The following is a 15,394-nucleotide window of genomic DNA, read 5'->3' as shown; positions in this document are numbered from 1 at the left end:
ACTTCTGACCGACAGGCAGCCACCCAAAAACCAGCTTAATAAAAATTCTGCATCTCTGCACTATTCCCACTGTATGCTGCTGACGGAGGACTTGTATGGCATTAGGGGCTTCCTGAAACAAAGTATGAGCAAAACTTCTGCAATATTCTTGTTTTCATTTGGTTAGGCAGCCTGAAGTACCTGGAAAATGTTTTCTACTAACATTGCATCCTTCTAATACTGGAGTATATTTGGGATATAGTAACATCTCCATATGGTAAAGAAATGTGAGCCCACATATAATGCTTTGGTCTCTGTCTGTAAATACGAACTTTTGGTCAAGCACATAAAAACCCAAATGCTTTTTCCATTTGCTGTATTCCTGTTACAGAATATGTTCATTTAGCTTATAAAACTTACAAACCTAGTCTATGTGTATTGACACCCATTATTACAATATTACAGCTTACATGCAAATGAATAGACATCATTTCTAGGAAATTTAAAGTAGCTGAAATACTATATTGAAGTTACCTGTTTTTATTTTAGACATTCCCATTATTCCTACTCTTACATTAGACTTTTTAGGAAAACACTTTAAAATGCTAGGAAAATGGAAAGATCTGGCCATATTTTCAGATCATGCACTATTAACAACATTCTGATGAAGTTCTTTCTAATGTATCTGCATAACATTTTATATTATTTTATATTAGAATAAGTGAAGATAAAAACTTCATAGTGCCACCTACTGCTGAAAATACACATTTTAAAGACCTTGCTAGTTTGGATTCCTTCAAACAAAAGGACAGTGGAAGAAAATATCTGTTGGAATAAGACCTTTCAAACCTCTGAAGTATGGTGAAGACAAGTCTTGACTTGCCAAGTGCACTTAAGTCACACTGAGTTCTTTAACTTTGAGCCAGTGGCTACTTTGACTGAAGCTCTAATGAGGAGTGAATGAGGAGCTGGGATTTTGACTAGGAGTTTTTTCGCTGTTACATTTTTAATGAGAACTTTCACTTTAAAACTAGTCCCTGTGACATCACTAAAAAAACACTGATGAAAGGATTCAGTGAAGCAAAATGTATTTTTCACTCAGTGATAAGGAGACATCCTCTGTTTCACAGAGAACTCTGCATGAGATGTAAGCCAAGGACCAATAGAATCAGCCTCACATGTGGCACATCCCTTCTTACATCGCACAGTCATAAGATGGGCCATGGAACCCTGCTTGGTTGTTGGCATAAGATGGTATGTTCTCAGCCACAATGGGTGGAATTCATCTCTCTCACCCTTACCATCTGAAAGTTAGATGAGGCTAACTTACAGTCAAAAGTACAGTAGCTGGTTCTTTCTTCACTTCTTGGAGAAGACCATCTCCACTATTAGTAAAATAGTAGCTATATGCCTGCAGCCTTTTCCACATCACAGACATTAAGTATTGGTTGTGATCTTATTCCCAGGAACCATGGAAATACAAGAAATGGTAGGATTTTGTACATGAGTGTGAACAAGTAGAATATAGACCCTTATTCTTCCTGAGGAAAGTTCAACTTTAAATTTGTCTCTGAGGAATTAGGAATGGTTTATCTACTGCTGGTACTTGTCTCATCCTGTAGAATAAACTGACACTGAAATGCTTTAAGTGCGTGATTGTCAGAGTTTCGGTCTTGTTATGGCTTGATGACTTAACCTTAGAAATTAATTTCCTTTCAAGTTGAAAGATTCTTGAGAACAATACATCTAAACCACATAAAAGACAAGTTAGCCCCTTTGTGGCAGTATTTTAGAAGCCTTTGGAGGCACTTTGCACACACACATACACGCACACCCGTTTTTACTCAGAGAAAGCCTGCTGTTGTGACAGTATCACTCTACAGTCCTTCATTTTTGCAACAGCAACCAGATCTCAACAGATAGTTGTTTTCAGAAGAGCTTTCTGCCATGTAATTCTGGGAGCACATTTTACCACTATTGCACATTAAAAATTCACCTTCTATTAAGTTAGCTTCATAAAAACCAAGATAAAGTACATTTCTTAGTTGTTGAACTTGTGTCTTTCATGCTGACCTTTTGGTCAACTAAACATTATTTTTAATGTATTTACTGAACTAGGTTTGGCTGGGATAGAGTTAATTTCTTCACAGTAGCTTGTATGGGGCTGGATTTTGGGTTTGTGCTGAAAACAGTGTTAATAACACAGGGATGTTTTACTTATTGCTGCATAGTGCTGGGGCCTTCTCTCTTTCTTAGGTTGCCTTACTAGTAAGTAGGCTGGAGGTGCACAAGGAGTTGGGAGGGGACACAGCCAGGACAGCTGACCCCAGCTGACCAAAGGGATATTCCATACCATATGGCTTTGTGCTCAGTGGTAAAAGCTGCACTGCAGGAAAAAGGAGGAAGGGAGGGGGACTTTCAGAGTTAGGCTGTTTGTCTTCTCAAGTCACCATTACATGTAATGGAGCCCTGCTTCCCTGGGGATGGCCTGCCAATGGGAAATAGTGCCCAAATTCTTTACTTTGCTTTGCCTTTACTACAAAAGCTTTACTACAGCTTTTGCTTTACATACTAAGCTGTGTTTATCTCAACTCACAAGTTTTCTCACTTTTACCCTCCTGATTATCTCTCAGATCCCACTGGAGAAAAGTTAGAGTGTGACTGCATGGTGCTTGGTTGCCAGCTGGGTTAAACCACAACAGTCCTTTCTGGTGCCCAGTGTGGGGCTCAAAGGGTTCAAGGTAATGACAGATTTGATTGGAGTTTGCTAGGCTGAATTTATAGCTGATACAGCTGTTTAGCTATTAATTACTAGGTTCCTGTGCTTGCTGTACAACTGCTGCTTGTTAGCGGCTGCTTTTTGGTCTTGCTGTTTGCTGTAGGTCTTATCATCTTACCCAGTGGTGCCTGGGAGCACTTTGATAACAGCAGTGACCACGTGCATGAACTGGCTGATGGCCAGTTGCCAGGGCATCACTGCTGTTCCTGTGCTGCTGTGCTGGACAGCCTGGAGCTCCAGTGTCAATTTGAGTAGAAAGGACTTGAATTGTGGGTAAATCCATGTGGGAGCAGGACATCCCAAAGTGTCTGTGGCTGTGGGTAAATCCATGTCAGAGCAGAACCATCTGTTGCTGCAGATACGTCCACACCACAGCAGGTATACCCCTGAAGGGACTGCAGCCCAAGAGTAAGTCCACATGGGAGAAAGTACACCTTGAAGTATCTGTGGCCATGGATAAGTCCACAACACAGCAGGTACACACCCCTGAAGGGACTGTGGCCCATGAGTAGGTCCACACTGGATCAAATCCACCCCTAAGGGACTGGGGTCTGTTGGTAAGCTCATGCTGGAGCAGAGGCAAGGAAAGTACACTGTGGTGTCCAAAGAGATCAGAAGCAGAGATTGTGATGGATATAACTTTAAATTGTTGTAATCTATGATTCCAGTTACATATTATGGGATTATTATAGCAGGAACCACTACCAGTGGAGGACCAGTCTTACAAGAGGCAGTGCAAGTGCAGCAGTGACCCAGCCTGAGCTGGCCAAGTAACTCCACACAACACACCACCTCTCCTGTCCTGAGTGACCACTGTAACAGACAGAACTCAAGTCATGGACTAATGAACTCATGAGACATTTCACAGACATTTACAGGGGTGGTCCATCAGCTAATGATACCTGTGTATATATATCAAAGGATGGAAAGGGGGAAAGGGGCTACTGAGGATCTATTGGATAGTGTGGGGCCTGAGCATGATGTAAATGGTATGGAATAAGGAGTGAAGAATGCACTTGTTTTGGCTGGGATAGAGTTCATTTTCTTCATAGTAGCTAGTACGGTGCTTTGGTTTGGGTTTATGATGAAAACACTGATGATAAAACACTAATGATTGTGCTTCCTGGTGTGGTACAGGCAATGCCTGCAGCATGACAGAGGAGGAAGGATGAGCACTCTCACTGTTGGCTAGGTAATTATTTTGCTCGTAGATGCACGAGTTACAAGTTACGAGTTAATGTATTGTGAATTATGAATTAGAGAACTTGTGAGTTAGAAACATTGTGACTTCAGTGTTGAATTAGTGAATTCATGTGCTAGACTAGCCTGTACAAAGGGGATTGAACCTGTGTTTGTTGTATTTGTTTTCTTTCCAAATGAGCTCATAAAACAAAGTTTAACTTACAGAGTATATTGACCTGTAAATTTGAGAGATCCAAAAGGACCGTGACACAGAATGAGCAGTCTGTGGCTCTTATCCCTGTTATCTGTCCACATACTTTAAAACGGCTACTTTCCAGAAGAGTGAACATGCAGTGACTAGGGACATGCCTCTGAAAGGAGTAAGGGAAATCCTTCACGATACTCAAGTTCTTTGTTGGTTGTCACCCCACATTCTTGTTTTCCTTTAAGGGCCTTGCCAAAGACCTCCTGTGCTCACTCCTCTACCCAGGGTAGTTATAATCTGCCTGATCGTTCCCTCTTGTTTCATTCAGTATGGACTATGGACTTCTAGTGTTAATGTGTGTCAGCCTGAATAATTAAAAGCAATGTGCACTGCATCCCAGAAAACTAAGAAGGTTGAAAATATGCTTCTTCCTTCTCAAAGAAAGGTGCAAACTCAAATCACAGCCAGCAGGAAAATGAATAAGCTATTTGGCAATACCATGTACAACAAAATAGCATCATAAAAATGAAATTATTTAAAGTAATATTCAAATCACGCAGTCATCGTTGATTTAGTTTCCAATTATACAGAGGTAATTGTATTAACGAAGTGCCTCATTCAGTTTGGTGGGAAAACAATCGAAAGGTTTAATGTCCTGGCATCTGCAGAAAATAAATTCTATGATCTGTGCTCCTAACCCAACTAGAATCCTAATTCTTGTTTTCCCCAGGGCATACTACAACATCAGTATGTCTGCTGAAGGGTATTCTATGACCTTCAGGAGCCAAGACAATTCTGGAGTAATTCTAGAATAAAGTAACTGTTCTAGAATTAAATATTGAAGAAACTTATCCCAGAATTGATGACCCCGTATATATAGTGATTTAAAATCCAACTTAAATTCCATGAATAGAAACATTTGCAACCTGCGTTGCACTGAATATACTGGGAATGGTTTTAAAAGACTTTCTGACTTGAACTGCTGAAGCCAGACTAACTATAAGGAAGCATACTACAAAGAGTCTCATGTGCATCACGTGCTTTGGAGTCAGAAGCCCATGTCTGATATGCTATTGAACTCTCCACCAACCTTGAAGTGTTGGAGTGCATTTATGCCATAGGTGAGCTGACACAGCTCCTGCTTATCTTTCTTTCCCTTTAAATTCTCAAGTGTTCCCAGGAGCTCAGAGAGCCTAGACATTTCTCAAATGCAAACTATAATTGTTCAAGGATTTTGTGTTGCCCCTTCTGCACCCAAAAAAAATCCAGAAAATGTGAAAACAAGAATAATAATGAGGTCTCTTTGACTTTCATGATGCAAGAGATAACACAAACATTGGGTAGAGTATCTGTCCTATCAAAGTATTTTAGTATACTAGCTGTATCTATACAAATAGAATCAATAACCCAAATAGTGTTTAATCCATGATACAGTCATCATCTCTTCTAGGAAATACTTTCCTTATCTTCTAAGTCATCTCAGTACGTCATTGCTGTAACAAAAGCATTTGCTAAATAGGGGAAGCTCCAAGTGATTTCCTGTTCTGATTTTCAAAGAGAATGGGAGACACTGGCTGATTTATTGCCACTTTTTTCCTTGTTTCTTTTTTTTTGAGATTTCCCTTGTGATATTCACATGACATGGGAATGCAATATGCTCTTTACTCCTTCAACCTCTTGTCATGTGCCATACCCAGCAAGCAGTCCCTACTTACCATGTTTAAAATCTAAGCAACCTGCTGACTGTTCACACTGTTCTGCAAGAGCTGCTTTTGGAGCAGCCGCATGCACAAGATGCTCTGCTTCGCATCCGCAGGGCTGTTACACAGCAACCTGTTAGCTATCGGCGGCTGCCAGCGCTGAGCCTGTCCTGATACATCTGGTGGGATGCTAATGTCCAAGTGTGCTGAGGGTTGTGAGGATGGGCATAGGTAAGAGGGCAGATGCCAGTGCTGCACAAGAATGCTCATGCAGCCTCACTGCTAGCTAGGCAGCATAGGTAATGCCTTCACCAAGTGGCACAGACTGGCTTCCAGTGTCAACCTGTCCTCTATGCCTCAGTATGAAGGCAACAGAAGTGCAGAAACCCTGGAGTCATGGTGTTTCTGTCGGCATTTTGTATTGTTCTTCTTTTTTTTTCTACTTGCATCTCTTTCTCCTCTCCTAAGTATGTCATTATTTATCTACATGGTGTTGCCACTCCTCATCTGCTGTAGGGAGAGTGTAAGACATAGCCCCCCGTGCCTATGGATGGAGACTGGACTTGAATAGGAAGCAGTATCACGCAGGCAGTGTGATCCTCAGCACTATACTGGACCGTGTGCCTACTTTTTATTTAAATACAGGAAGGTTTGCTTCCGGAAGTGACTTTCCAAGGAAACAAAACCTAAGCTTCATTCTCAGAATATCAATGCAACCCTCGCTTCTATGCACCCTTTTGAGACCTGCTACTAGCGTAATTTGGTGGCTGGTCAGTAGCAGCTAACAAAGAAGTGTTGGGATCTCTGGCAGCCCATGACCTGCTGACCCTTTTTTTCTACTCTGTATTTCTAAGTACTCTGTTCCAGAAGAAGTTGTCCATTATGGGTTCCCTTTAATCACTCTTAGAGGTCTGGACAAGTTGAACTTACACACATTTGTCCAAACAAATCTGGCCTCCAGCCATTGATCGTTTTTCTGACTTTTTTCAGAACTCTGTCTCATCTATCTTTTGTCTTTTTGACAGTGCTCTGGATAGAACTGAGTATTTTAGGCCAAAATCATAAAGAAAATTAGTTAATCTTATGCTGTTACAGCTCCTCATCCACAGTCCAAAATTACATTGCTCTTTTGCCTTGCCATATCCTGTGCAAACTTGCATCTAGCTGCCAGGGCAAAAGAAGGAGTTTCCCATCATTCTCTTTTCCAATTCATGCTATTCTTCCACTGAAAAATTGTTTGGAATATTTGTATGCTATTTATCATAGCGTATTTTCATAGAATCATAGAATCATTAGGGTTGGAAAGGACCTTAAGATCTTCAAGTTCCATCCCCCCTGCTGTGGGCAGGGACACCTCACACTAAATCATATCACCCAAGGCCTCGTCCAACCTGGTCTTGAACACTGCCAGGGATGGAGCATTCACAGCCTCCCTGGGCAACCCATTCCAGTGCCTCAACACCCTAACAGGAAAGAATTTCCTTCTTATATCCAATCTAAGCTTCCCCTGTTTAAGTTTTAACCCATTATCCCTTGTCCTGTCACTACAGTCTCTAATGAAGAGTCCCTCTCCAGCATCCCTATAGGCCCCCTTCAGATACTGGAAGGCTGCTATGAGCTCTCCACGCAGCCTTCTCTTCTCCAGACTGAACAGCCCCAACTTCCTCAGCCTGTCTTCATACGGGAGGTGCTCCAGTTCCCTCATCATTCTCGTGGCCCTTCTCTGGACTTGTTCCAACGGTTCTATGTCCTTTTTATGTTGAGGACACCAGAACTGCACACAATACTCCAGGTGAGGTCTCACAAGAGCAGAGTAGAGGGGCAGGATCACCTCCTTCGACCTGCTGGTCACGCTCCTTTTGATGCAGCCCAGGATACGGTTGGCTTTCTGGACTGCGAGAGCACACTGCTGGCTCATGTTCATTTTCTCATCAACCAACACCCCCAAGTCCTTCTCCGCAGGGCTGCTCTGAATCTCTTCTCTGCCCAACCTGTAGCTGTGCCTGGGATTGCTCCAACCCAGGTGTAGGACCTTGCACTTGGCATGGTTAAACTTCATGAGGTTGGCATCAGCCCACCTCACAAGTGTGTTGATGTCCCTCTGGATGGCATTCCTTCCCTCCAGCGTATCAACCGAACCACACAGCTTGGTGTCATCAGCAAACTTGCTGAGGGCGCACTCAATCCCACTGTCCATGTCAGCAGTTAAACAAGATGTTAAACAAGACCAGTCCCAACACCGATCCCTGAGGGACACCACTCGTTACTGGTCTCCAGCCGGACATTGAGCCATTGACCACAACTCTTTGTGTGCGGCCATCCAGCCAGTTCTTTATCCACCGAGTGGTCCATCCATCAAATTGATGTCGCTCCAATTTAGAGACAAGGATGTCGTGTGGGACAGTGTCAAACGCTTTACACAAGTCCAGGTAGATGACATCAACTGCTCTACCCCTGTCCATCAGTTCTGTGGCCCCATCATAGAAGGCCACCAAATTGGTCAGGCAGGATTTCCCCTTAGTGAAGCCATGCTGGCTGTCACCAAGCACCTTGTTGATTTTCATGTGCCTTAGCATGCCTTCCAGGAGAATCTGCTCCAAGATTTTGCCAGGCACAGAGGTGAGACTGACTGGTCTGTAATTCCCCAGGTCATCCATTTTCCCCTTCTTGAAAATGGGGGTTATATTTCCCTTTTTCCAGTCATTGGGAACTTCACCTGTCTGCCATGATTTCTCAAATATGATGGCCAGCAGCTTCGCAACTTCATTTGCCAGCTCCTTCAGGACCGCGGATGGATTTCATCAGGACCCACGGACTTGTGCACGTTCAGATTTTTAAGATGGCCTCGAACCAGATCCTCTCCTGCAGTGGGTGCAAGGTCTTCATTCTCACAGTCCCTGCATCTGCCTTCCAAGACTTGGGTGGTTTGGTCAGAGCATTTGCCAGTGAAGACTGAGGCAAAGAAGTCATTCAGAACCTCAGCCTTCTCCAAATCCTGTGTAGCCAGTTCTCCCAAGAGCTTCCTGAGGGGGCCTAAGTTCTCCCTAGTCTGTACCTGTAGAATCCCTTTCTGTTATCTTTAATACCTCTAGCTAAGTTTAATTCTAACTGGGCCTTCGCTTTCCTAACCTGGTCCCTAGCTTCTCGGACAACATCCCTGTACTCTTCCCACGTCACCTGTCCTTGCTTCCACTTAGTATAAGCCTCTTTTTTCAATTGAATTTTCCTCAGCAGCTCCTTATCCATCCAAGGAGGTCTCCTGGCCCTCCTGCTGCACTTCCTTCTGGTTGGGATACAACACTCCTGAGCTTGCAGCAGGTGATCCTTGAATATCAACCAACAGCCTTGGGTCCCTCTGTCCTCTAGGGCTTATTGCATGGAACCTTCCAAAGCAGGTTCCTGAAGAGGCCGAAGTCTGCTCTTTTGAAGTCCAGGGCAGTGAGCTTGCTGCATGCTCTTCTCACTGTCCTGAGGATCTCAAATTCGAGCATCTCATGATCACTGCATCCAAGGCTGCCCTGGAGCGTCACATTTCCAACAAGCCCTTCCCTGTTGGTGAGCATGAGGTCAAGCACGGCACCTCTCCTTGTCGGCTCCTCTATTACTTGCAGAAGGAAGTTGTCTTCCACACAATCGAGGAACCTCCTGGATTGCTTGTGCCGGGCCGTACCGTCCTTCCAACAGATGTCAGGGTGGTTGAAGGTCACCCATGAGACCAAGAAATTTGCCTTACTTTAGATCAAAGCTATTACTTTTTGAGTCCATCATTTCTTTAGACCCCATCTATAATTCTCTCTTCACTGGTATTTGCAGTTTTTTGTGATGGTACAATTGCACATGTCAGCAGCATGCTGAAGTTTATTTTCCTGATGAAAATAATAGAAAAAAAACCCAACAGTCCTCCCACCCATATCTATCGTACCTCAAACACCTCCTTACAGTTCAAAGTACTGTATGTCTTTGCGACACTGTTTTGAGCTTCCCAATATATACTGAGTTTTCCAGCATGCTGTGATCCATGTTTGAAAGGAAGAAGCCTATGAGGGAGCTGGAGCAGCAGTTTGGTAGCTGGCAGAAGGAGGCAGCAGGGCTGTAAGCAGCCTGACAGCTTCACAGGGAAATTGGTTGCTGCTGGCAGGGTGTCAGTAGTAGCAGCAGGAGGACATAAGGAGGCAGGAGACACAACAAAACGGCATATGTAGCTGGCAGAAGACTGGTGTCAAATGGTCCCAACAAGGCCCACCCCATGTGATCATAACCCTCACTTGAGATTCTGTGGCAGGGCTAATAATGCTGCCACTGTTAAAGAGTTAATTGTGCTTAAGGGAGTTGCCCTATTTGTTGAGAAAGCCATAAAGCAGTCATGTTACTTCTGCAGACCCTGCATGTTACAGGAGGACAGCCTGGTGACTACAGCCTGCAAAACCTCCTGCCTCCAACACCTAGAGGCTTGGTACGGAGCTGAGGGAGCCCTGGCTGGGACAGGGCCTCCTCCTTGCCCCCCGTCAAGGGACAGGCGCTCCTCAACAAACTCACACCTTTCCCAGCAGAGCCAGCTTGGATTAATTTTTCAAGATTTTTATGGAATATGATTTGAAACCTTTCAGAAACATCTACCACATTACATGTGCTGCCTGCTCTTCAGCCATTCCTTTTATAAACCTGTCCAACGAGGTCATTCAAGTTTGTGCAGCAAGATTTTTTTTTAGTAACACCAAAGTGTTTGTTGATTGTGGCCCTAGAACCTTCCAGGTGTTGTGTGATCACTGTGCCATGCTTCTAGTATTACTCGCATGAAACAGGAATTATGCTTAAGAGAGACCGTTGCTAAGTGCCATTCTTTTTCCTTGAGAAAATTGGTGAGATGTTCGGTTAATAAATGCTCCTCAGTTTCCTACATGTATTGTGATGAGAATTTATGCTGTAATTACAATTACAATCACAGGCATTCCAGAAACTACCAGAATGCAGCTAGTATCCCTTGACCCCTGCAGTGAACGTAAACGATTCCTGGTATTCACTTAGTGTTTCTTAATCAATTGATTAAGGATTTGATTCTCAATCAAGCTATCTGTTGGCAAGGTCACAAAGGCTGTTTTTATTAGCATGCAGTATGTGTTACGTTAGCATGCAGACTGTTTGCAAGTGCAACAAGAGAGCTGGAGGTATGCTGCTTGATGAAAACAAGTCTGCTGAACACTGTTTTGCTGAGATGAACTGGCAATATCAAGCAGGAAAAGCAGGCCTGGAGTAGCCCACGTGCTGTAATTTGTGATTTTCAGGAGCTCTGCAAGTCTTTTTGGGTTATTATGCAAACTTAGCAAGAATGAGAACTTTTCAGAGTATGAGCTTTTTACTGCGGTTCACGCATGCAGCTTTTTCTCTGCTAACACAGACAGGAAGCTGGCTGTATTAGTTGGCCAGCTTTTCAACAAACTGAATTCCTGGGACTCTGCCTGACTTCCTTGGAAAATTTGAAGCTGTTTTTAAGGAGGTTCTGTGAGAAAACAATGAATTTCACTAACTTTGGCCGGCTTCTAAGGGGAAGAAGGCTTGCAGTTACCCTCAGGAATGAGCTTGATTACATGGAGAGTAAGAAATACAGAATAAATCATATGCTTTAATTCTAAATTACATTATTTGATGTAAGAACTTTCGTACCAGATCAAATCTAAATTAGCTGTCTGCCAATAGTAATTCCCAGATACCTCTGAGGAAATTGCCCTATTCTTCAACCTCCTTTTCCTACTTCAGATATAATGGATAGTTACGTAACAACCTGGCTATAGGGGAAGTTATTCTTTAACCTCGGGCTGGTGGCTGATTTATGCCCTGAACTGTGAACATTTATATCCATTATGAATTTTTATCAGGCCCAATCTAATTCCCCACACAAATGTATGAATATGTATGTATAACCTTTTACTGAATCCTGCTAAGCACTTGGCCTTGATGATACCATTTGCCAGCACGTTTCACAGGCATATTACTTTTGCCAGTTTTAAATATATTGCCTTTTACTTTCATTATAACAGTCAGTGTTTACTTGGGGAATGTATCAGTGGTAGCAATAACTCCTAATATCCTTTTCCCCAGCCACTCTGTGCCCTGAACAGCTCTGAAGCCCCAGCTGGCACCCGCGTGTCCATGCTGGACCAGAAGATAGTAATCTCCAGCCTGCTGACATTTCCTGCTCCATCCCCTCATAGATTAGACCTTGCCTTTAACATTAGGGGTGACGAAAGGCAGAGGGATGATGCTTGCACTAAGTGAAAAGGTTAAAGTGTCTCTAGGACTTCTATAATTCTGCTGCCCTGTGACTTCCCGAATTTGCAAGTGTCATTACAATTTAATGTCAAGAGAAGAGTTTATTTTGGGGAGAAGTTCATTTGGTCTGTGAGGAAAAAATGAATTTTGGTTTGGGTTGGGTTGGGTCAAAGACGTGCTTTTCTGAAATACTGGAGAGGGTGTTCTATTACACCTACGTTTTATTGTGGGAGGAGGGTATATTATCTTTGATTATGGGGAAATCGGTTATACCTAGTAAAGGAAGGTGTGATTAGAAATGATTCGTGCAGAAAAGTAAGAACTGTTTTACCTAAAGAAGGAACTTCACTGTGGGCCATAAAAAAAGCAGTAGGGTTTTGACTAGAAACACAAGAAGGGACAGTCTGTAGGGAAGACCATGCAGAAGCAGCAAGAAAAGGCAATGTTTTCCTTTCTCCTCCCAAACCTGAACATTACTGGTGGTACCTGCATTCACAGAAATTTGAAAGGCAGGCAATTCTCAAGGTTGCCAAAGGGAAGAGGCACCCTTGCAAATCAAACCTTGAATAAGCACTTGTAATGAAAAGACCATAAGACCAACTTCAATAGTCCATATATAGAAAATCTTGAGTTTCTGAATCCTCGTAACACACTCTCAGTGAGGAAATGTTATCGGGCTGAAAAAGTTCATTTACAGAGCAGAGAATAGGGATTTATGCAAAGCCAACAGAGACATGTGTAGTAGTTACAACAGATGCAGAAATTAAGAGGCAATAACTGCATACAGGGAACTTCAGTAGTAACAGTCAGTGTAAGGTCATTTGTGGACTTAGCCACAAAGTTTCCATTCTGCTGTAAATTCTTTAGTTTGGGAGTGCTGAGACATGGTCTCTTGTTGGGTCATCTAATTATACAATGAACAGCTGTGAAGTTTTTATTTGGATTAAAATTTCCCTGGAACTCAAGGTAATTTAGATCTGAGGTTTTGGCTCTGGTCCCTTCCCAGCTTGTACTCAATATAAATTACTGGCCTAGAACCATGACATGTTCAATTTATCCTACATTTTAGATGGTTGAAAAGTGCATGCATAATTCTGTGCATGCCGCACTTTCTGTAATCCACTGTGACAAATAGACCAAATGACTGGAACTGCTAGGTAAGACACTGTATTTTAGTCACAAACCCACCTTCAGTTTAAATACCAGGCAAAAATGACATTTGAATTATTTGATTTGAATCAATGCCAAATTCAATCTTGTGCAAACTTAGAAAGAGAGAGGGGAAAAAAAGAGTCTTGGAATAAACCCATTGATTTATGCGTGGGAACATAAGGCAATAACAAGCAGCAATTGATTCAATTGTAATGACAAGAGTGGGCCACCATGAAAAATATGACAACTTTTCACTGGAGCTACTGTGACTGAGGGATTGGGAACAGGGCAGTATTTTCACACACACATAATGACTACAAGAAAAGTAGACTTGGGGACCAGCATTCCCAATTACACCTTCTATCAAAAACATTGGTCAAGCTCTGTATGCAACGCTCCACTCACACTGCTGTGAAGTTCTCCATTGCTCAGTAAAATGGAGGATGACATATACTCCTGTTCTGAGAGAAATACGTGTATCTTCATGATCTAATTCCAAATAACTATGTTAAATTAAGAGCTGTATCCAGAAATGATGAACCTTGGTGTAGAGTTTTGATCTTCAGAGTCCATCTGGTGTGCCCGTTATTGTTGTAAGCTCAGGTGCAGGGAGGCAATGTCACCTGAGCACCCCCCATGGAGAAAGTAGGACTGCCTAGAATTTTGTCAGTCTTCACATCCAACAGGGATAATGCTTTCCAGGATTATTTTATACTCTGAAATATTACTGTTTTTCTTAGGGCTTTTTCTACTATGTATCAAGCCTTTTTAATAAGGCCATGTTTCATAACCAAATCTAGGGGTTCAGCTCAGGAAGTAGCCAAGACAACTTTTTAGCTATACCTACTATTTCCACTACTCAACTGAACAAAAGAAAAAAGACTTGCTTAGAGAGATTGTTACTGTGGTTCTCTTAGCCCATTGGTACTCAGAGAGCCTCTAAATGAACTTACTCTGAAGGTACACACAGAAAGGTCCAACTCTGTGTAGCAACGATTTTGTCCTCAGCCAGAGACCTATCCTCTAATTTGATGCTTCTCGGTGGAATTATTTTTCTCTGAATCATCATGCCAAACAGTTGTCTGCTTTGTTGTTTTTTTCATAGGAAGGCACCTGTTCAATTTTAGACACTGTTCAGCCTGTTCCACTCCAGTGGTCTGCACTGCTCCTCTGAGAGCCCTGAGCTTTTCACATATTTCAGGCTGCCAGCTCTCTTATGTGCTTTTCCCCAGCAGCCAATTTTGCTCTAAAGCTCTTGCCACTGAGCCAGTTTCCATTCCTTCATAAAGGGATACCCTCTTGTTATTGCAATTGAGGAGTTCCATAAGAGACTTTTAATGTCTCCGGAGTGCTGTTATGTACGATAAAATCTTGAATTAAGCTTTACCTAACACTTGTTCATGCAATACTCAATTACTGACAAATTGCATTTGTTTCTGCAGTTGACAAATACTTTTAGGTTTATTTCTAATACCGCAAGTACATGGCCAGATTTATACAGGACTGAATAAAATGTTACGTGCTCTCTTTGAGTAGCAGGAGCAGCTCAAAGCCTGAAATCACTACAGTATGTACACTGCCATCTTGTGTTCTGAAGTTCTAGATAATATAAAGATGCACACTGTACATATTGCTTTCCACAAAACAGGAGCTAGCTGTATGAGTGGAATATACGAGGTTATCAGAAGATGTTTACTGTCTTTTTCTTTTCTTTTCTTGTACAGTGTAAACCAGCCCTTAAACTAGCAAGTCTCACTGGTAACTCTGAATTCATCTGTTTTAATGATCCATTCCTTTTAATTAGTGATTTGTGGGTAACCCAGTAAGAAAAAAAGGCTACAGCCAAGCCATTCTCTTTTTCCAGCAATAAGGTCCAACACGGACTCCAAGGAATAGCTCTGTTGCAAGGCAGCCTCTGAGCTGGTGTGGAGTTGCCAGAGGAGCTGTACGCCAAATGTTTCTCTTCTGCAAAAAGGCAGTATGATATAAAAGAGGGAAGACTTGTACTTTTAGCTGCAATCTCTCTCCCTGTGGAACAAATGTAGTCTGAACATAACTAGCTCATCCCTGAGGCTGTTCCAGTATGCATCAGAGTACTAGTCACTTGGTTGAAAGAGGACCTACACTGAC

This window comes from Pezoporus wallicus, unplaced genomic scaffold, assembly GCF_028554395.1.
Source record: "Pezoporus wallicus isolate ANWC-B61680 ecotype Strahan unplaced genomic scaffold, APGP_CSIRO_Pwel_v1 contig_6732, whole genome shotgun sequence".
In the NCBI taxonomy this organism is placed as follows: Eukaryota; Metazoa; Chordata; class Aves; order Psittaciformes; family Psittacidae; genus Pezoporus; species Pezoporus wallicus.
This window is presented reverse-complemented; position numbering follows the sequence as displayed.